Genomic DNA, 21,632 nt, shown 5'->3' on the forward strand with positions numbered 1-21,632 from the left:
GAGACAAAATAACCAGGGAGCTTACGGAATCATATCACACTAAAATGACGGGTAACCCGAGCTTCAGCAGCGCGAGCTTGACTCAGCATAAGAAGGAATTTGCAGTTTTTGATAACTTAATTCTTTTGATTAACTAGTACTACTGTTCTGTGATCCGATTGTTATGCATAAAAAGCGTCTATAAAAACTCTTAGTTGAAAGTTCCGCGCCTTGTTGGATATCCTCCTCTCATTCTTTGTCGTCGTTGCGCGCTTGGTCTTTAAAAGTAGAGGTGTTTGTTAGATTTTATCATTGGTGGCCCTCGGGGTGCCGGAGCGATGGCGCCCTGATACCAGCGCACGAGGCTATTCAGCTCAGCCGCGATGAACTTCAGGGATCCGCCCCATGCGGCAGCTTCCCGAGCACGAGCGCTCCTCACGCGCCCATGATTGCATCGTCTTCTTTGTGGTTCAGTACCGGGGTATCCTTTACCCGCATTTTCTCGCATATAGATCGACCTCATTTACGACGAAAACCTCTCGGAGGGAGCTCGTCCACGATGGCCATTACATCGTATGTCACAGCGCAGATACGACGCAGCACGAGCGCATCTCAAGCTCCCGCGGCCGCTTTCTCTTTCTTTCGGGCTCACAGTAGCGGTCGCGCGTGGCGTGCCTCCACTTCGCCATGGAAGACGCTCAAGCGCAGCCATGATGCAGCGTGCGCTTGAACCTTATAAAAAGCCGCGGTAGCGGCAAAACCTAGCCGTACAGTCCCGACCATAATAATACGGAGCACGTTTCGGCGATCACACTTTTCTCACGCCTTACCAAGCGAATATCAAGAACTACTTTATGCATATATGAGCACGTGTCGCTCGTGCGCTCGCGTATGACTCCAAGAAACAATCACATCTTCTCCACGGAGCGCGTGAGAAAATATCGAAACCCGAAGCGAGTTCCGTAATATTATTGCCGCAACTGTACTTGATTGGCAACGCGAGGAATTGAGACTTCGCGGTCAAGCTGAATACCGTCGCCAAATGGACGCAGCATATATGCCAGGGAAGAAACCTTTCGGAATAGCTACCCTTTTGACCGTGCCCTGATCATTTACGAGGTCATTAAACAACGCGCTCTGAAAGTGGAGCAGCAGCGGGAATGCTGCCAAGCGGACGATATCGTGAGGTGAGGTTGTTGCTGAATTTCTTGTGTTAAGCAATAGCTTATCCATTGCATTTCTTTTTTTGCATGCCAATAATAGTGCTCTTAAGCTCTAAAAGGTTAATCCAGGGCGACGGAACAAGGGCACGGGAAAATGTAGAACTGCGTGGTGTGTTCTCATGTCCTTATTCTGTTGTGCTGGATTAATGTTTTCTAACAACGAACAAACTAGCCCAGACCTAAATCTTCGTTCAAACTTTTGAAGCGGAATGTGCAGTCGAAGGCGGTAGGTTTGTTTTAGAAGCTACCTGCAAGTTTTCGCAGTAAGCGAAAGATATAATTAAGAAACTCCACAGACACTCCACAGACCAAATAGAACTGTGAGAACTATCAAAGTTAGTCAATAACCCCAATGTAGCCGACATAAGGAAGTTTAATATGGAGATAATCTAGCATGTTCTAAAGAACGCGGGTTGACTAAAAGAGGTGAAGAGGAATCTAGGCATAGTAAATACCATATAAAATACTTAAGAGGCAAACAGGGCAATGTCATTAGCATTATGGATCAGATAGCTAAAGGAGCCGAAGAGTTCTACACAAATATAAGCTGTATTCAATGTAATCAGGACGTTAATGAGAGATGCAGCAGAGCACAGCACTGCGTCATCCAGTCAGCAAAGAACGAGGAAGTAAATAAAGCTTTAGGATCAATGCAAAGGGAAAAGCAGATGGTGAGGATCAGGTAACAGCAGACCCGTTTGACGACGGGGGGAGATTGTGCTCGAAAAACTAGTCATCCTATGTACGCAATGCCTCATGATCTCGAGTATAACATAAGCTTGGAAGAATGGTAATATAATCTTAATCCATAAGAACACGTCAAGGACTAGAAAATACAGACCGATCAACTTACTGAAAACATTAAGGCGAAAGCCTTTAATGGCTCATGCTGTGTCCGTCCGTCCATCCGTTACACTCTTGAACAACGGCCTCTGAGATCACCCGCATGCGCCAGCGGTTTGAAGATCTCGGAGGTCATGTTGCGTCATTGGTAGTTCACTGTGCATGCGCGACGTGGCGCCAGCAACGCGCGCACCCGCGCCAGACGCCTCGCAGTGCTCCCTCCGGAATTCTTTACTAAGGTAATCGCTAATAGAGTCAGGACCACCTTACACTTCAATCAACCAAATAATCAGGCAGGCATTTCTTAAAGGGCACTCGACAATAGACCATATTCAAACTATCAAATCTGATGATAGTGTGCATATATGTAGCCTTTCATATGTACCCCTATGTAGCCTTTATAGTTTACGAGAAATCATCTGACTCGGTCGAAACTTCACCACTCGAGCAGGCATTGCGGAATAAGGGTGCAGAAGAGCCGTACGTAAAAATACTTGAAGATATCTATGCCGGTGCACAGCTGCCATAGTCCTACATAAAGTCAGCAGTAAAATTCCAATGAGGAAGGCAAGGAGACACAATCTCGCCAATGCTATTCACTGCCTGTTTGCAGGAGATATTCAGGGGCCTGGATTGGGAAGAGGTGGGCATGAAGATATTGGATAATACCTTAGTAATCCGAAATTCATTCATGACATTGCCTCGCTAGTCACTCAGGAGATGAACTGCATAACATTATCAATACGTCTGACAGACACAGCAGTATCGTGGCACTAAAATGAACATGCAAAAAAACCAAAGTAATGCTCAAAAGTCCCGGGAGAGAACAGGAGTTTACAATTAGTAGGAGGTTGAGCATCCGCCTCGCATGCGGCAGGTGCGGGGTTCGATCCCCAGTGCCGCCAGGTACCCACCGGTGATACAATGGGTACAAGCTTTCCCCTGGCCTGGTGATCGGCAAGTAATGGCTGAAATGCTTGTAAAATGGGTCTTTGAACCCACCTTGCCTAATCGAAAAATACCTTGTGCCATGGCGCTCTTTGGCCATAGACGCCCTTGCGCCATAAAAATTCATAATCATCATCATCACAATTAGTAGGAGGTGCTCAAAGTGGTAAGGGAACACGTCTACTTAGGTCAGGTAGTAACTGCAGATTCGAATTACGAGAGCGAAAAACTAAAAGAATAAAAATGGGGAAGAGCGCATTTGGCACTTGCACTCACGCCACGAATGGCATTTTGCCAATATCCCTCAGGAGAAAATTATACGACAGATGCATGTTACCAGTACTCACCTCTGGGGCAGAAACGTGGAGGCTAACAAAAAGGTTTAAACTTGAATTAAGGACTCCGCAGCAAGCTACGGAAAGATAAAGTGATAGGTGTAACGTTAAGAGAGAGGAAGAGGGCAGAGTGGGTCAGGTAATGAAACACGGGTTAATGTCATCTTAGTCGAAATCAAGAGGAAGAAATGGATTTGGGCAGGGAATGTAATGCTAAGGCAAGATAACCAATGTTCCTTTAGAATAACAGACTGGATTTCACGGGAAGGGAAGCGTTGCAGGGTACGGCAGAAAGTTAGGTATTCGGAGGAGATTAAGAAAGTTTCGGGGATTGTGTGGCCGCAGCTGGCAAAGAACAGGGTTAATTGGAGTGATGTGGGAGAGGCCTTGGTCTTGCAGCGGTCGTAGTTAGGCTGGCGATGAAACAAGGCGAAATGCACAATATCAGACTGCTTCGTTAAACACTGCACACGCGGCCAGCAGCTAGTGTAAAAGTATTCCATAGGCGGAGGAAAAAATTTAGGGTTGCCCCCAGCTCCTGCAGCAGTCCAGCAGACGACGGTCGCCTTGGACTGTGCTTCGTGCGCATACGGCAACTCTGACCAAGCTTCTGACTTGCTCCCTCATACGACACAAGTTCTAGCGAACAGCCGACGTTCACGCGACATCGGTGAAAATTGCGCGTATACTTCGTTTCTTTTCAGATAAACTGAAGACACCTAAACGGAATCTCCACGTACATTCCCACAGAAAGATCATTTGCCCGCTCCCATCTTACCTGAAACGAGCTGCTAATCTAGTGCAGTTCACTTCACGGGCGCAAAACCACTCACACGCGAAACTGTTTTACCGGTACTTGCGTCTAAGGTGTCAAGGCGGAAAGCTGACCAGATTAAGAAATGTGCCATGCAGCTGTATTAAAAGGAGATGTGCGAAGGTTTGAGGCACGATCCCACCTTTGGAGCCTTGTTTTTTTCTGTAGCAGATATAGAGCGAGTTATCAGTCTGATGAGAAACCGACGCACGCTGCCGAGGACAAAATTGAGGAGAAATTTCATGGTGGTATCCGCACTAAACCAAAACGCAGCTCTGTTTTCGCATAGAACTGAAAATATATGCCAAAACGAAAAATATAAGTCGAGGCGGTCACATGATTATATTATAAGCCTCGTCCCAACAAATACGCGAGCACAGACTGCTGCCTGGCGAGAACCTTCGCACTATATCTCCGCTCTTCATCTGGCCCTCTCGTGTGACTGGAAAAGCGAACGACTCAAGTTCCGCACTGCCTTCCTGCTCTGCCAGCTCTTTATAGTGTTCAGCGGTGAAGAAAATAACTACAATAAAGAACTTCCGAAAAGCTGTCATTTTCTTTTTGTTCTTGTTTCCAGTAACAAGAAACACATCAGATTGCTTTTAGATTTCACGCTTTTATAAGCAGATCCCAGTCATTGAGTGCGCGCCGAGGTATTGGAGCAAAGTATCCAACCGAGCATGGGTTGCGTACTTGTGAGCTTTCTCTTTTTCCCTTTTTTCGTCCACGTGCGAAAAACTGAACTCTGTGTTCCCGGCTTTCGGAAAGAGGCCTGGAAGGGTGTTTTCATCTTCTTTTTTCTCCTTTCACGTGTGGAAGCTGTCGTAAAGGTTTTATTGTTTGACTCTTCATTCCCATCTAGAAGTTCGGCTACACTAGTGTAGCAATAAAATTTCTTGAAATTTTCGCAGTAATAAGTTCAGCTGCAAACAGCGTTTTCGAATCAGTGTTCAAATAAACAACAAAATGAATTAAAAGACTACATAGAAGAAAAAGTTTGCAGCAAATGGGAGTGCGCGAATATTCGAGATTTTCAAACAACAAATCAAATAAACTTTTATTTTATTCACGGTTCAAATTATCTAGAAATCGAACCCGTTTTACAGTTTTGGAATAATTACCTGATGTTCCAGTAGGGCACGTCGCAGATTTTTTTTCGACAACAATTTTAGAAATAGGACTTTTTGCGACGCCACACAGCTTGCTGCGACGTGTTCCGTCCACATATAGTCGTTCATAATGCTCAAACATAAGCTTTCAATACCGGGCGACGCGACAGAGTTCAGCAAGTATTAGCAAACCTGCCTTCGTGCCCGATATCGGGGGCCAAGGCTGGAACTCACGTCCCTCAGATTTACTCACATTTAGCGCTATTTTCTCCGCTGTTCCCGTGAGTAGCAAAAGGTTAATTTGCTTATACATATGACTTGAAGGCCGCAGAGTTAATATACTGACTCCATTTTTGGTGTCATTCAGTGGAATTTAGGGTTGCGGTGATTGATTGCTGCAGCTTTAATTACATGGCTTATAGCATGGCCGCTAGCAGTTGAACGTTGCACTTGAATATTCCTTTGATACGAATACTCACACCAGTATAAAATATTCCCATAAATATTTAGCTTGTGTTCAGTTAGGTTCTCACATAAATTATTCGTGTCCGATTGCAAACCTAGCCTATTCGTACTCTGGTTTCGGAAAAGAATTATTCGCACACCATTACTAATAAGAGAATTTCGACCTCAAATAAATATGTAAATATACGATACCTCTTAGCAGTAAATGTCAACTGAACTAAGACTGGCAACTCCTGTCTTTGCAAACGTTTGCGAGTGTTTAGCTACAGCTCTGCATATGTGTATATACATAGTTTAACTAGCGCGTCCAGGAACCCAAGGTATCGTTCTTTATTTTAGGCACTGCCGTATAAATGAGCAAATGATTTGTGTGTGACGAAGACGAAGAGCCCCTTTGTTAATATCTGCAAAATTCGCATTACGTTTCATTATCGCATAATACTATTTCATGCTTTTTTTTGATGGCCTCTTAATATTTTCGCCCACAACTACAGGAGCGACTTAACTGCTGATTTCCTTGTAGTAAACTTGTTCTTGTGCAGCTTATTTACTGGGTGGCTCTTCAACATGGAAGAAATGCACTGCATTTCCAGGAAACACCAAGGAACACTTATGCCATGCCTCGGACAATTTTCTTGTGTTACGTCCAAAGCGAACACACGAAAGAGAAACAAACACGATATACCCATTGGGACATATAAAACAAGATCACAGGACGAAGAAAGGTGGTCTGACCAGCGATCTTTTGGTTCCAGTTTGTACGCCGATGCAGCATTGCATCAAGATTATCCTCGAGCAGTCGCTAGCGCAGTACACAGCACGGGTAGAGAAATCAACAGGGCATTGGTCGGAGCCAATAGGAGTCTCGAGGCAAATGAGATAGCATTTGTCCTGGCCCTAACCTCGAGAACTGAAAATCCGGTGCAAAAATTTGCGGCTTACTTGCAAGAAGCATACAGAAGATGCATCAAGAGTAAAATTTCAGCGATCGCCTGTCACATGCCACAGAGCGGGAAGAGCTCCAGGTACGTCACACTTATATGGCCACCAGGACACGAGTCGGATAAGGGAAATCTGAAGGCAAACGACAGTCCTCGAGCGCACGCAAACCGTGCAGATCCAGTCCAGGACGAAAGGGTCGAAACGGTTCCCATACAGAGCGACGCAGTCCTTGAACACTGCATAGAGGCTAGACGAATCTACCCACAACGCAAGCGAGAAACTTGCCAAGGAACAATCGATGACATGGAGACGGTTGCAGACAAATACAAATCCACACCTCAGTCTCCTAAATAAAACTCACCCAACTGCATACAGTAAAAAATTCCCACTATTCAGGGACTACTCCTCGCGATACCACTCTGAATGGGTATACCCCAAAGCGAGGACTGCACCGATTAACCGAAACCCTGTTCTTGAGCAGTGGTAGGCCGCGCTGACCATCGTGAACTTTGAAAACCAGCTCCGGCTGATCGACCGGGCGGAGAGGAAAGCACTACCTGTGGAGGCTCTGGTCTGAGTCCCGTGCCCATCGGGAGACAACAACCAGGCATTTTCCCAATAGTTTTCCACTCACTCACTGATGAGAACCGACGCTCGCGGGACTAAAAAATGGGAAAGGTGATGATTAGGTTTTTGTATTTACGGGGTTTAGCTCCGCCTTATTATTTAGCCTGTAATAATCTATTTTTATTTATCCAGCACTACAAATTTTATAGACATACACAATACGATCATCCTGGCATTGCAAAATTCTACTCTAGCGGTTCCACTTGTTCATTTGTGTAATGTTGCGATGCACATTAATATTTGGCCTCTCATAATTTATTTATATGCATCATAGCCGCATGACCTTCAAAACACCGCGTACATGTGTCCACAGAAATGGTAGACTTGCTACTGGACGAAAGAAAAAACAAGATATTGCCTAAATTTGCAAAATATTATGAGCCAGATTCTTTTTATACATAACATTAAGTAATCATCATTGGTCTTGCTACTCCAACTGCAGGACAAAGGCCTCTATCATATCTCCAGTCAACCCAGTCCTGGGCCAGTCGCGCCCATCTTATACTTGCTAACAGGCATAAGAATAGCCAAATCCAGAATAGGATTCAGCCAACCTGATATAGTACTTAGCCACACACCTCCTATATCATTACAGCAATTCAGTTAGTGAATATGCTACAACAATGACAGCAACGATTGAGAAAAAAATAAAAACAGCAGTAAACTGAGACAAATTTAAGAATAATAACCACATCCTCTTCTTTCCGGCATTTTTCTGTAGTTTTATGAAGAAGCATAGAATGCAATGAACATAGAATACGAAGAAGCGCCAGTGCTATGCACTTATGTTATCCTTATTCTTCAGTCAGCGTTTTTGGCTGTAAAAGAAAAACGTATTTCGCATTTTACAGACACCTGGGGCGGATAATTGTGAACTTGTTTTAATGACGACGACTGAATTGTGAGACACAGTTTTTGCTTCAATACTCTCAGTCTCTCCCATCCAAATATGCCCCGGGGTTCCAGAAATGCTTGTTAAGGAGCTCCAAGTATCGTCAGCACAATTTTCATTATGCCCTAAACATCGGCCGAAATAAAGCGAACTAATAACCTAATTAAGAGCATTCTGGCGGCCTGTACCAACCAGGAACCTTTGCTAGTTTGAGTATTAAGAACTATTTGTAAGGGTCAAGCGTTTGATATATTTTATAAATAATAAAATATACCCAAAGAGCGACACACAAGCTTCGCGGTGCAGGTTTTATTATACATTTCTGTGCTAAGGCGCTGCTATAATCTAATAGGTATTATAGCCCCTGCTATTGTGATTATTTTTTGCATATATCACATAAAATAAAGCATCGAATTTCAGAGCATTTACGTCCACCAGCTTCATGAATTGTTTGTATTCCTTTAACTATAATTTCCAAGGTTCAGTATATGATAAAAAGCCAACCGATGGCCGTTAAGGGCAACGGACTGGATTACAAAAGAAGGCAAGCGTAGCAGGGGCGATAGAAAGATACGTGGGTGCATGAGATTAAGCAATTTGCCGGGACAAGGTGGCCGCGGTTGGTACAGGACAGGGTTCACTGGAGAGATTTGTGAAACGCTGCAGTGAACACTGTCAGGCTGCTTATGATGATGAGATGGGAATTAATTTACTGGAGGTTCAAAAACATTATCGTGAGTACTGTTGATAAAAGGGCAGTATATTTATTGAGATTTGATTACAAGTGCCCGAACCGGCTAATGAGTCAACATTTCTAACACTTTCTTTTATGTTGGTTATTTTATTTGATGTTCATAATACACTTATTAATCACGTATCGTGTGCCAGTCTTTTTTGAACAGAAGCCCACTTCAGATGATGGCCCTGGGTAAAGCCGCTCATGCCTGATTGTCCACTGTGTACAGAGGTTTTATGCTTCACCTGGTATAACGTCCCAAAGCGACTCGGGCTATCAGGGCGCCATAGTAGAGCACTCGGAGAATTTCGACCACCTGGGATTCATTAACGTGCACTTATATCGCAGAGTACACGGGCCTCTAGCATTTCGCCTAGGTCGAAATAAGACCTCGGTGGTCGGGATCGAAGACGCGTCGCTTGGGCCAGCAGCTGAGCGCCAAGACTACTGAGCCACCGCGGCGGCTGTGAACCGATGACAGTTCCATTTATATTCATGGCTAGCATACGGGGCGGCGCCAAAGAGTATGGGAAAGAAAACAAACTGCATAACGACAGGTAACATCTATATAGCTTTATCCAAAAAGCACGCATCAGAATCAGGCCTATTATGCGCAAAGTTATTATCAAGAAGGGCGTTGCCGAACAAAGCGTAAACGAGAACAGATTAACCGCAAACTTTCAGTTCTGTCTTTTCTACCCATTAAGTACATTATCAATGACTTCATAAACTACCGCACCTGCGCCTTCTTTGTGGGTGTGGCGCTCTGTTCCTCTAGCAAGGATTTAGGAGTTCCGGGCTTCGCTGCACTCTCAATCTATAATTTATGGTCACTTCAACCCGGACAATTAGCCAAGTGCATATGTAGGGAATACTCCCTGAGTGCGGCTGGTTACCACCTGGTTTCTCTATAAAATAGCCCACGCATGTAATAATCTAAGATGCAGTGCGCTAACTGTGCCGACCAGGAATTATGGAAGCTAAATCTATAAACAAATCATTCAGTAGAGTGTGCAAATTGGTGCAGGGGTTACGACTTAACGAGCAATCCTGTTCGCCTACCATCAACGGCGATACAAAAACCAATTTACCTAATGAAAACCTATGGTTTTCCGACGCAGTTTTGCCACCACAAACGTAAGCATTAAACTTTTTTTCAAAAACGTTACTTCACAATCTCAAAGCGACCCAAAACTCCACCTGAACACTTTACAATCGTAGCGAAAAACTTCTTGAATGCGAATGGGAGCACTTGCTTGTGAAATTTTTCCACTTCAGTCCACTACATAGTAAAAATAAGTCGGATGTCGGCTCTAAACTTTTTCCCCTCTACTCATTATTTTCGGTATGCTTAAAGCAGACGCTACGGCGGAGTTGGCGCTATAGTGCTAACAGTGGTCCTCCCTAAGGCTGCGCTTCGTTTTATCACCATTTTTTCGCGTTGCGCAGAACCCGATTATTTTTTAAAACTCACTCGCAGTGCTCCAGCGCCTTTCTCAGCTTGTCTATTGATACAAGTAGCCAAGCTCCCGATCACTTAGTGTCTGGTAACGATATATTCCCCATGAGTTAGTGACAGAATCAGCTGAAAAATCTTCTATTTCTTTGGCAAGCCCTTCTTCCTCGTCCACCCCTGCTTTCCTGCATATGCGAGGACACTCGCGGGCTAACCACGTCGCAGTTGTCTTGGCTTCCTGTCTTGGCTGTGGTGTTCCGTTAAAGATGCTCTTTCTTTCCACATGTGCAAATGCACATGCATCACAAGCTGCTGCCGGCGTGGTTTTCGCTGGCACTGCCGAGGCCCTAACTAGTACTAGTCCAACCAATTTAAAGCCCCGAAGGTGGAGTACGATTTGAAAACAAAAGAAGCAGTTCCTCATTAGGATGGTAATCCTTGCGAGTGTTGCCATCTGTTAGTCGTCTTGATTTGCCTAGTTTGTCGAGCCACTGCCCCGGAATTGCAATTGTATTGGGTTTGATCGCCGGACAGACAACTTTTCTTCAGCGGCGAAGTTGCTCTGAAAATTGTTTTTTTATTCATTGGGGCACAGCTTGAGTGGATGCAAATCATCAATTACTGTCTTAGTGTCAACTGTTTGACACACACTCAAGCGCAAGGAAGGCACACATCAAATACCGCTGGAGCTGCATGCCCTTTGCGCCTCTGGTCTTTGCCTTGTCAAGATCGCAGAAGAACTCGCCCAATTAGCCCCACTCATGCACTCGTCGGCACCTTTCGTCTCTAGCTTAGAAGTATAATGAAGACTCCCGTGGAAAGGAAAAAGCTAGCTGCCAGCGGTCCGCTAAAGTAAGCCCGACTTTCATCTATCCACCGGTCGCTCAGGTGCCTGGCAGCCAGTTAGCAACTTACCACAAATGTTGCCGCTTACTGATCAAAGCGCCCTACTGATCAAAACAGAGCAAAGTGCCATACAATGAAGCTGTGCCTGAAAATGATTTAGTGATTTTTTTTCTTTTAGCTGCTTAAGTGATCCATTAAAATCACGCATCCCGTCCCCCCTCCTTTCACTGCGAAAACACAAGACAGCGTTACGACTGATTGGTTAAAGCTGAACAGGTGAGACCTTTCAACATACGACGGCGTAAAGTGTTAGGGCCCCAACTAAGCTCATTGCATTTTGCGGAGTCATAGAAAGGAATGCGAAGCTTATAGCTGCGTGTTCGCCTGGCACACTGCAGCTTTTATTGGGCGTTTGTGTAAGACAATCTGTAAGACAACCGAAAGGTAATCTATTTGATTCAAAATTTCTTTTGACCACGTGTCAAGCAGGGAAACTCAGAAGCCTTCTTAAGGCTGCCTGCTTGATACGTGGTCTGTGTTACGGCTTTAAAATGTGCTGCGTTGCTTCAGAACAAACAGCTTGTAGACAGCGTCCGCCGGTCTTCTGGTTCGCTTCTATGTTCGGTGTAGATTTTGCACTGCGCTATTATGATTCAAGTCAAGGTAGTTGGTATCAATGCATTTGTATGCAAGACAGCCATGCCGATGGACAAGTTTATTTCCAGCTCGCCCGCACAGCATTTCTGATGTTCATTTTTTTTATTGTCTTGTGTGATCACTCTTTGTCACTCGTGTTTGGCGTTGTTTTCCTGCAAAAAGCGTTAGCCAGCCCGCGAATTAGGGTTCTAACCCACATCAGTTTTTTCACGCGAAGGTGTTCAAAACTCATCACCGCATGAATTCTGCTGCTTTTGCAGTAATAAGACACTGATGTAAGCGTTTTGTCACGCAGGCGTATATTGACCGCTAACTGCGGCTTTCTCGCGTCCTCGAAATACTTCCGCCACTCAGACTTTTCCACTTACTCTCGTTGATTTCCGATGGGCGTGCTTCCTGCACCTGTACATCGCGTGCACCGGTTGCATGTTACCTTCGCGCAAGCTTTAATCCTGTCGTTTGGCTGGCGTAAACAAATCGATGAGCAGACACGAGCATTACGGCAAAGCATCCAACATCAACCTACCGAACATTGCGTTTACTCAATTTGTTTTTCTAGCGTTTCACACCACAGGCAGCTCTTGACCGAATGGCTGCCTCCACTCGACAAGACAGCTTTGGAGTCAGGCTTGGCTGCTTGTCAAGAACGTGTTTCCGCGGGTTATAAATTATTCATCATGTAATCTGCTGGGCTCAGAACTGTGGCTATTTGGCTGGTATGCAAGCCGCTGACTGAACAAGAAAATTACCTGAGGTTTACTCTCGTGCTAGGATGATGTTCTGAAATAGCTCTCCATTCAAGAAACGGGAAGGGGACGATAGAGTAATAGCTCTAGAGTGACGAAGGTAATAAAAACTAAGATAAAAGAATTACTTGCGTTTTCTCATATCAGCTTAGAAGTCATTTCCAGTAATACTTCACGTCACAAAGATTTCTGTACTACGACGAACATTTGCCAGTGAAAATTTTCCTCCCATATTGAGTCACTCTTAACTTGCGTTATAAACGAGCGAAGCCGCCAGACAAAAGTGAATATTTTTTCGCATATCATTCAAATATGTCTCGTTATGACCAGTTTATTTGCCCGGAGACTTGAACGGTGGCTCTCAGTGAGGTGCTGGAGAAATGGCGCCTCTGAAGCAGAGGCAAAGTACACCTCATCTAAATTATAGCTCCACGTAAGCCGATCGTACGGTTTTCTGTTAAACGAACCACTGTGCCTGTGCCCTCACAGTCGGGTCTTTGCGTGTTGCTCACTGCCATCAAGGCGCTCTTGTAGCGTGCGCTCCCAGACGCCATTACAGCGTATGGGGGTACCGTTCCCTCAGGAGATGCCCTCGACTCAGAGGGACAAGCTCAGCCAGGAACGAGCTTCAAGTGACAAAAGGCGCGGTCATTTGATGCCCAGCTTTAGCCTCTTACAAGCCAGAGAATGGGTCGGAGTCAAAGTTTCACAAACAAAACAAGCTTTATGTTGCAAAGAGACAATACAGAGTATTTACATAGCACTAATAAGAGCACGCGCACAGTATTATCCTGAAGAATACAATGCATGCGACGCAACACATAACAGAGGCTAGATTAAAAAAGAGTTCTTTAAACTAGAGTGTACTATTACACGACAGAAGAAACCGACAGAAAACACAATTTGCTCAGCGGGCACTGCGACAGTCTGACAACCGAGGGACCACGAGGGTGCCGTCAGGAAAACGGGCGCCTTGAACGACCCGAGCATTATTGGTTGGCTTAATGTTTCCAGCTTTCGCCGCGGCTGACTTCAAAACTGTCTTCAGCGGCAGGGCTTCGTTTAAAGTGAGTTATGTACCAAGCTACATTGTTATAACCTAAATGCACGAGCCAATGCGCACTCAACGGAGGGCTGTGCAAACGCCTCCTCTAGTTAAATGTGTGATCCGTCCTAGTAACTGAGTGTCTACCTATACCTGCTTCACCTATTACGTAATTCAGAATTCGAAATGCACATACTTTATCTAATTTAGGCCATCAGCAAACATTCGCCTCTTAGTAGCATCAAGCTTCGCTTCCGTACAAATTTCATCATGGGGCTCTTATCACTCATTTCCTTCTAAATGAAAATCTACTGTGTCCGTATTTTTTTATTTTTACTTGTTTGTTTCGAGCTTGTGGAAAAAAATCAAATCACCTTCAAGAAATTGGACACATGCGCCCATAGTAAACATAGTGCTTTTGCCAATTTGTTGATTTGCGAGTAGGGCGAGGAGTGATCAGTTTTCGGCACGTGCCAGTGTCAGGGCTTGCACTGCGAAAGCTTACAAACACATGTCAGCGAAAATCGGCGAATGATTGTGGGTGGTACAGCGTGAAAAAAAGACGACAATTAACCCACCCGGACTGAATTTTTACCAACTCACACAGCTATGCATCCTTCTTCCGAGAATGAGTAGGTACGGGGAGGTAGCCGATGGAATAGGGTTTTCTAATAGCCCGCCAACAAATATGAACTTGATTAATAGCCTGACTCTAGGCTTGTCTCCTTGTCCTTCTTGTCATATTGCTTCAAGCTTAAGTTTGCCGGCTTTCTGGTTAGCATTTCTACTATTTGATGACTAACACACAAAATATCGGCTTCCGCTCAGCCTTCCTCCCCAACTGAAAACCGTCTACCAAAGCCTCCGACTGAACGCCGCATTCACAACTAGCTGCCGGTACCGCTTAGGTAAAGCGAACAACCTCCGCTGTAACAGCTGCGGCTCAGTGGAAACAGTGCAGCACATTTTGTTGCAATGCTCAAGTTGCGAGCATGTTACGAGCATCAAATAGAAACCTTCACACAAGTGTAGCTATCAGTGAAGCCCTGTTTAGATTCCTCAGTTCACCCTTCGCAGCAGCACTGCGTACTGCAGTATTTATTCTCCTAACTGGAGGGCATTGGAGCGATTGACAAAATTTGATATCATATTTTAATTGATTGATTGATTGATTGGTTGGTTGGTTGATTGCTTGATTGATTGATTGATTGATTGATTGATTGATTGATTGATTGATTGATTGATTGATTGATTGATTGATTGATTGATTGATTGATTGATTGATTGATTGAAACCCCGCTTATTCCATTTCTTTGCGTCTAGAGACGTTGCAGAAGATGGAAAGGGGTTATGTGAGGAATGGGAAAATGTTCCCTGCAGTTCACGGCACTGGCCAGTGTCCTCGATGCAGCATCACTTCGAACGGTCGCAGAGCGGGTCCCCAAGGGGAGACACCGCGGAAGACACCGCGATGTCGAGGAGTAACATCAAGCGCGCACGCCATAGGTTCTCTGCATGCTCGCAGACAAGTGGAAGATGTAGATCAACCGGCTCAGTGCATTTCTTTTTGAATGTGTTTTATGGCCTGGCGCCATCCGTTACGCTTGAGGCGCCGCAGCGAAAACACCGACATACACAAGCAGCCACTCAGCGGCAACGCTGACTTACAGTTCATCTAGTACGGTAGGGGCGCCAGGCATGCAAGTTAAGGTAAGGTAGCGGCCAAGGACCACAAAAAAAGAATGAAACGAGATAGTTAAGCGCAGGAAGTGTTATGTGCCTAAAACTTCTTAGGACACACCAAAAAGAAAAGCTTTCTTTTGGGAATGGTCCATCTTTTCAATACGCACGCCAAACCTGAGGCAACCATTAAAAGGTTATCAAAGAACGCTTCCCATACGTTTATTATGGTTAAGGCAGAGCTCTTCATTTCATGCTTTATTACATGCTGGGCATTCTTTTAGCACCTTATGTTTGTTACTTCAGCTTGCCACTGAACCAACATCATTCAACACGATTATCAAAATAAAAGAAAAGAGCTATCTGGCACGTCAGTGCTGTGCCAGGAATAAACGCCTCGATGTCCCTTGGCCCTCCGTGGTATTTCGTATGAGAATCAAGCCTGGGAAAACAGGAGTAACACTGCAAGGAGCCCAGGCGACGATCCTTCTACCGCGTGGGTGCCGAGATGCGCTCATAGTGTCCTCCTTTTGGAGGCAGGGCATCATACAAGCCTGATGTGCGCATTTTATGAATTTGGGACAGTGTAAGGTGGCTGCCTACAAGAAGTGTAAAGCATCAAAAACTAATCAACAAGGCCTGCTCCTGTTTTTTCTTCTTTATATCCTCTTCAATTACATCATGTTAATGAAAACTTTTTTATTATCAGCAATATGTTGAAAGGGTTTAGTGATCACAAAAGCGTTTCTCGTGCCCAAATTTGTCTCGGACAAAACAGGGCCGTTGTACGACAAAAAGCATGACTTGACTTGGTCCGCTATTGTTCCGTGGCACAAACGAACGAAGGACTGAGCTCGGTGTCGGCGGCATTAATAACAGCCTCGCACACAGCGAGACTAGAACCACGTGACCCCTGTTCATTGTCACATGCGATCCTTAGGTTCAGCACAACAAAACTAAAATTTTTAAGTTTTTTTTTTTAGAATAGAGAGGAATTGATTTTTTTTTCTCCTGATGCGGGTAATTAATGACCCGCACTACGTGTCTTCTTGTCCGCACGCAACTGTGACGCAAAAAAAAGGAACAAAGCTGTTCAGAGAATTCTGCAGGCCTCATTACGCTCATGTTGAATTGTTCACAAACCTTACGACTGCAACTGAAGCGAATCTGTTTTGTCACTAGCTTATTTGGTCTTGGTCCCGGTGACGACATGCGGCTAGGCCTTAATGAATATTCGCATCATTAAGCATTGCGCCTAACTCCAGATCTCTTTGATAATAGGGCTCTCTGTTTGCAGACAGGAGGCAGACTCGGTCTCTCCGGTATCAATTTTTCAGACCTTTGACTTGCAGCTAGAGAAACACCATTTTTTAAATAAAGGTGTTGGCGCCAGTTTCTCGCACCAACATTATCTTTCGAGAACACGGTCTGCTCTTTCTTGAAAAAAAAAACACTTGCGCTAATTAATAGTCTAAAATTGTTCTATTACCCTTGTGACTGGGCGGCTACAACATTTGTATTAAACAAACTTGATTTGTCACCGACAAAAACATGAAAGAAAAATTAGACTCTTAGTCGGAGATAAACAAATGAGCTGATAATGTCATATGACCTCAACGGCTCATTGAAAATGCCCGCCGATTTCATGCCTGAACAATTAGAGACTCCGCAGCATATTCAGAATCACTAACCTCATTACAAATCATGAAAAGCCAGACACTGCATTTTCAATAATGCTCTTGAAATATTTGGCGTCATCATGAAGCGGATGTAGATAATGAGTGCCTTCGAGTTCATAAAAAGTCATCAATGTTTTTTTAGTGTACAAGTGTTGCGATCTGCTACTTGCGACATACTTGCAAAGAGTTATCATTTGGTCACCAAATTTTTTCTGCCTCATTAAAAAATGCAGTCATGGCCAGGGTGATATCGCCTTCACAGGATGTATGTTAGCCACGGCGGATGCAAGAAAATAGCTGTCGTGGTTATTGTGTGGTTATCGTAATAGCTAGTCAGAAGTTCCTTTAAAATATTTTATAATTTATTATTCCTCCTATTCCAGCCGATATGTTAAAAAGAAACTAGAGAGGTTCGCATCGCATCCCAGAGTTTCGCAGCGTAGTGGTCTGCATGATTTTACAAACGATCGTATTTCGCATTCCTTAAGAACTGCACAGGTTTGAAAATAAGCTTTTGCTTCCAACTTCTATTTGTATTTTGATATTACCACAAGGCACTGATTAAGAAGAAACTGTAAAATAAGCGCCATACGCACCTGCCTTTGAGAAATAGACCAATAATTGGTAACGTCATTTGAGGGAACCCAAGCACACGTGACGTTCGTCACCGATTTTACGTCATAAGGTTGGGAGGAGAACAAATACAGGATTTTGTCGCCCTTATCGGCTGAGCGCGAAATTAATCAAAAATTTACAGCTGCTCAAAATTGCCTTCTAACGTTTTTTTAATGTTGTAAATTTGAATTTTTTGAGGGCTAAAGAGCTGATACCGAATTACAACTCGATAACTCCCAGGCAATAAAAAAGTACGATAAATGATTTACACTTCTAGCACTTTGTCTTAGCGGGCTACACTGCAGAATTTTTCAAATCAGGTAGCTTATTTGAGGCCACTATTATTGCGGGGTAGCTAAATGTAGTCAGTCTAGAAACGTTAGGACCGCAGATGCACTCGTACAGAAAGGCTCAATTAATAACAAAATTTTGCATCATTACATTATTTACTGAAGAAGCAGTACGCCCAATGAAATTTTTGTTTGCCTCCCCCTCCCTTCCCCCCGTGTTTTATCGTTCGCTGTAACTTCCTTCAGGCTGCTGAGAAAATGAAAATATGATTAGCGTGACCCTGTAGTAATTTGACATTTTTCGATCATGAATCAAAACAACTAGCATTTTGCACTATACATATCCCACATCATACGTAAGACAGTAGGCTGTTTAGCTTGGCTGGACTGGCCACAAGAAGTTCTAAAAAAATTTACCCGGTTAGATATGAATATGAGCTTTGTTTCGGGGTACCGTTAAATCCTGGAAGAGAAATTGTATATGCACTCTTACGTGTGGTCTGAATGTGCACTTTCACTGTATAATTTTTAAGGAAAAAATGACTACGCAGACCAATTACACTAACACGCTATCCGTCGAAGTCTGAAAGTAGAGCAAGAACGCGTTCACTGTAGAGCTTAGCTGGCCTGTCTTACCTGCTAAATAAATGCTATAAAGTGCGCATAAGCTTCTTTCACCCTCATTACTCGTCATACTTACAGAGCTTAGCAGAATGTTTAATTGGGCGAGCTGATGCAGGTTCATACTGAATTAATAGCAAAAAAACAGACAGGCAAATCCTGTTATTTACAAAAGAAGCATTCAAAAATCTACACGTCATCATCGAGAGTGAAAGTACATAACAACCACACACATTCATGTGACCCTCAAAAGTTTCTAATAAACGCGATCTCTTCATCAGACAGACAGACTGATGGTTTACTAAAGAAGTTTTGCTACTACTTGGCGGTGTGAAAAGCTTCAACCACTTTCCGTGTGGTCTGGTCCTTGTAGCTGTACAGTATCTGCGTGTGAAGGAACTGAGCAGCGCACTTTTTCATTCTCTTATTCATTATTTCGCACCTGTGACAATGAATGAGCCAGCAGAGAAGACAAGCCAGTGGCGTTGAAGAAATTATTTCTATTCCTTGCAACTGCTTGTTCAGGCGTGACTGAGTCTGGCCGATGTGCCTGGTTCCGCTGGAGAGATGAATGCCTCTTCAAGGGCCTTATTACTCTACTCCCTTTCCTCTTCTTGCCTCTCTCAAGCAGCGCAATCGCGCTTTGATGGGAATGCTATGTTTTTAATGGGGATGGTTTATCTAACCATGCTTTCCCAAAGGCGGTCGAAGTCGGAAGTCTATTAGAAACCTACAGACGTCCACACAAGGCATGTCGGGATAAATCTGGTCGACGTTATTAAAAACTCGCTTAGGCGCTGAAAAAAATATTAGTTTAACCACGCATTCTCTGAGCAGCTGGCTACGTGCGGAACGCTCCTCGAATACCCACAAGCACGCAGGGCTCATGCAGATAGAAAGATTCATTAACGCAATGGGCAAAACTTTCTAATCGCATATTGCAAACGCGCCGTGTTAGGGATTCGTTCCTTGATGAGGTTTTGCGCCGTGTTTTATAAAGCGAACCTAATGTCTGTAGAATAAAGTTCCTTGTACTTCTACAGGGCGATCGGCGCGCCCGATAATGAAATTTGTTACTCGACGCTTTTCCAAAATGCCCCGCGGAGTTTTATTGCTGCCTGCGCTCTAGTCGCTGGAAGACGCTAGTACCGTAAGAATCTGTTTAAGTTACCGTTAGCGCGTTCTTTCCCTCTCGGTTCTAAGTGATGCACACTGCGAAGTTCAATAAAAACGACGCCTACGATTCTTGCGCGCTTCTAATCTGCACTGACTAGGCAACAGCGTAGAACCAGGGATCGGTAAATATATTTCGTGCCTCAGCCCTTTTATATAAGCGTATAATCACCATGACTTTGCGAAAGTGACGACATTCTTACGAAAAAATTATCCCTGAATTTAGCATAAATCAACGAACCTGAAATGGACTTGAGTACCTGCAGTTATGAAAATGAAATCGAAAAGCGGCAGGTTCTGGGTAAATTGTTCTAGTGTACAGAATGCACGCTAGCTCCAAAATCCACCTTCCTTCATTAATTCTTTATTCAGAGCCTACCATATTTTTTGTAGCCAGCGGAATATTGATCTAACGACAGAGAGTGCAATCCGCGCTGATATCTGGGCGCAGTGCCCACATATAGCTCGGCCACGAATCAGAGGCATCCGCAAACGAAAGTTGTTTGAGGCGGTACAAAATGTTGGAAGAAGCACTGCCCGACTCACCATCGATAGCAGAGCACGAAGCAGAGGACGCCGTCTGAGCAGCGGAATTGGTGAGAGCGAATAGATAAACCAGGCCTCTCCTTCCCTAAACTGGTGCCTTATCTGTATCCCGGGAGCGCCTCTCTATTGTGTTATCGTTGTGTTTAGACGCTGACAGTATTCCCACTTTTTTTCTTTGCTGCGTAGTCCTCCCCGCGCGCCTCAGCTGACTTTAATTGCCTCCCGTACACCTCTTCTTTTGAAGCGAAAAGCTTCACTACGCCAGTCAACACCGTGCTTCGCGCGAGCCGGCGTATGTCGGAGCACGAGTGACGTCACGCACGGTGCCGTGCGTGACGTCACTGAACGTGGGCGCGAAAGCATTCCGCGTCTTTCTCTTCAATGTTCTTTGAGACAACTGGCACCCGAACGTGAACTCACAATGCGGCTTAGGAGGCCGGGCTTCTTTTAGAAAAGCATCAAACGGGGCTATCCGAACTGGTTGTAAGCTGTTATATCTGCGCTAGATTGTGCAAACAGTGCAACATGGAAGTAAGACGCGGACACATACCTGAAGCGCATTTTGCAAGGGAAGGTTTATTGTGCCGCTGCTTGATCTTGGCGCAGCTTCTCGCACTGCCTGATGACCTCGAGCGTAGCAGAAACTTGTAAGGACGCTAACACCATCTAATGGACAACAAAGGCGTCGTAAAGAACTTTAAAAACTACATGGCTGGCAGTTTACCAGACATTTGCTAAGGTAATCATTAATAGAATCATATCAGCCGTAGTCTTTAGTGAAGCAAAGGACGAAGCTACCTTTCGGAAAGGCCAGTCGACAGTAGAACAGGTTCCCGCGAAAACCCAGGCAATAAATAAAATCGCAGAATATCACTGTCTTCTATATTAGCTAGAGCAGATTGCGAGAAATCATTTGACTCATTCGAAGCCTCAGCGGTCACGCAGGCTAACCACTGCGTAGGAGAAGCATACGTAAGCACAATAGAAAACAATTCCTGGAGGCTTAGCATTTATGAGGGCAAAATATTGCGCGAAAACAGTTTTGTTTACAGGTAGACACCACCAACACGTACCTGATAGCGCAACTGAGGTGTCCACTAACCCAGGGAGCAAGTCATGCGTATCTTCACCTTTTTAATCATCAATGCCGATTTACCTAGTGTACGACGGCGGCCTATGCTCCAGTGCGCCGTTTCTGCAGGAATGTTGTAAACGCCAACGCGTATTGCTCTAGTGCTGTGTTTCTGTCACAGTGCTGTCCATGCTAACGCCTGCAGCCCACATCTCTCTCACTGTCGCCACATAGCTCAAAGAGCGAATATTTGTTTGAAAGTAGTATTAGTTGATAAAGAAGATTTTGTGCGA

The sequence above is a fragment of the Amblyomma americanum genome, chromosome 7, assembly GCF_052857255.1.
Source record: "Amblyomma americanum isolate KBUSLIRL-KWMA chromosome 7, ASM5285725v1, whole genome shotgun sequence".
NCBI classification, from domain to species: domain Eukaryota; kingdom Metazoa; phylum Arthropoda; class Arachnida; order Ixodida; family Ixodidae; genus Amblyomma; species Amblyomma americanum.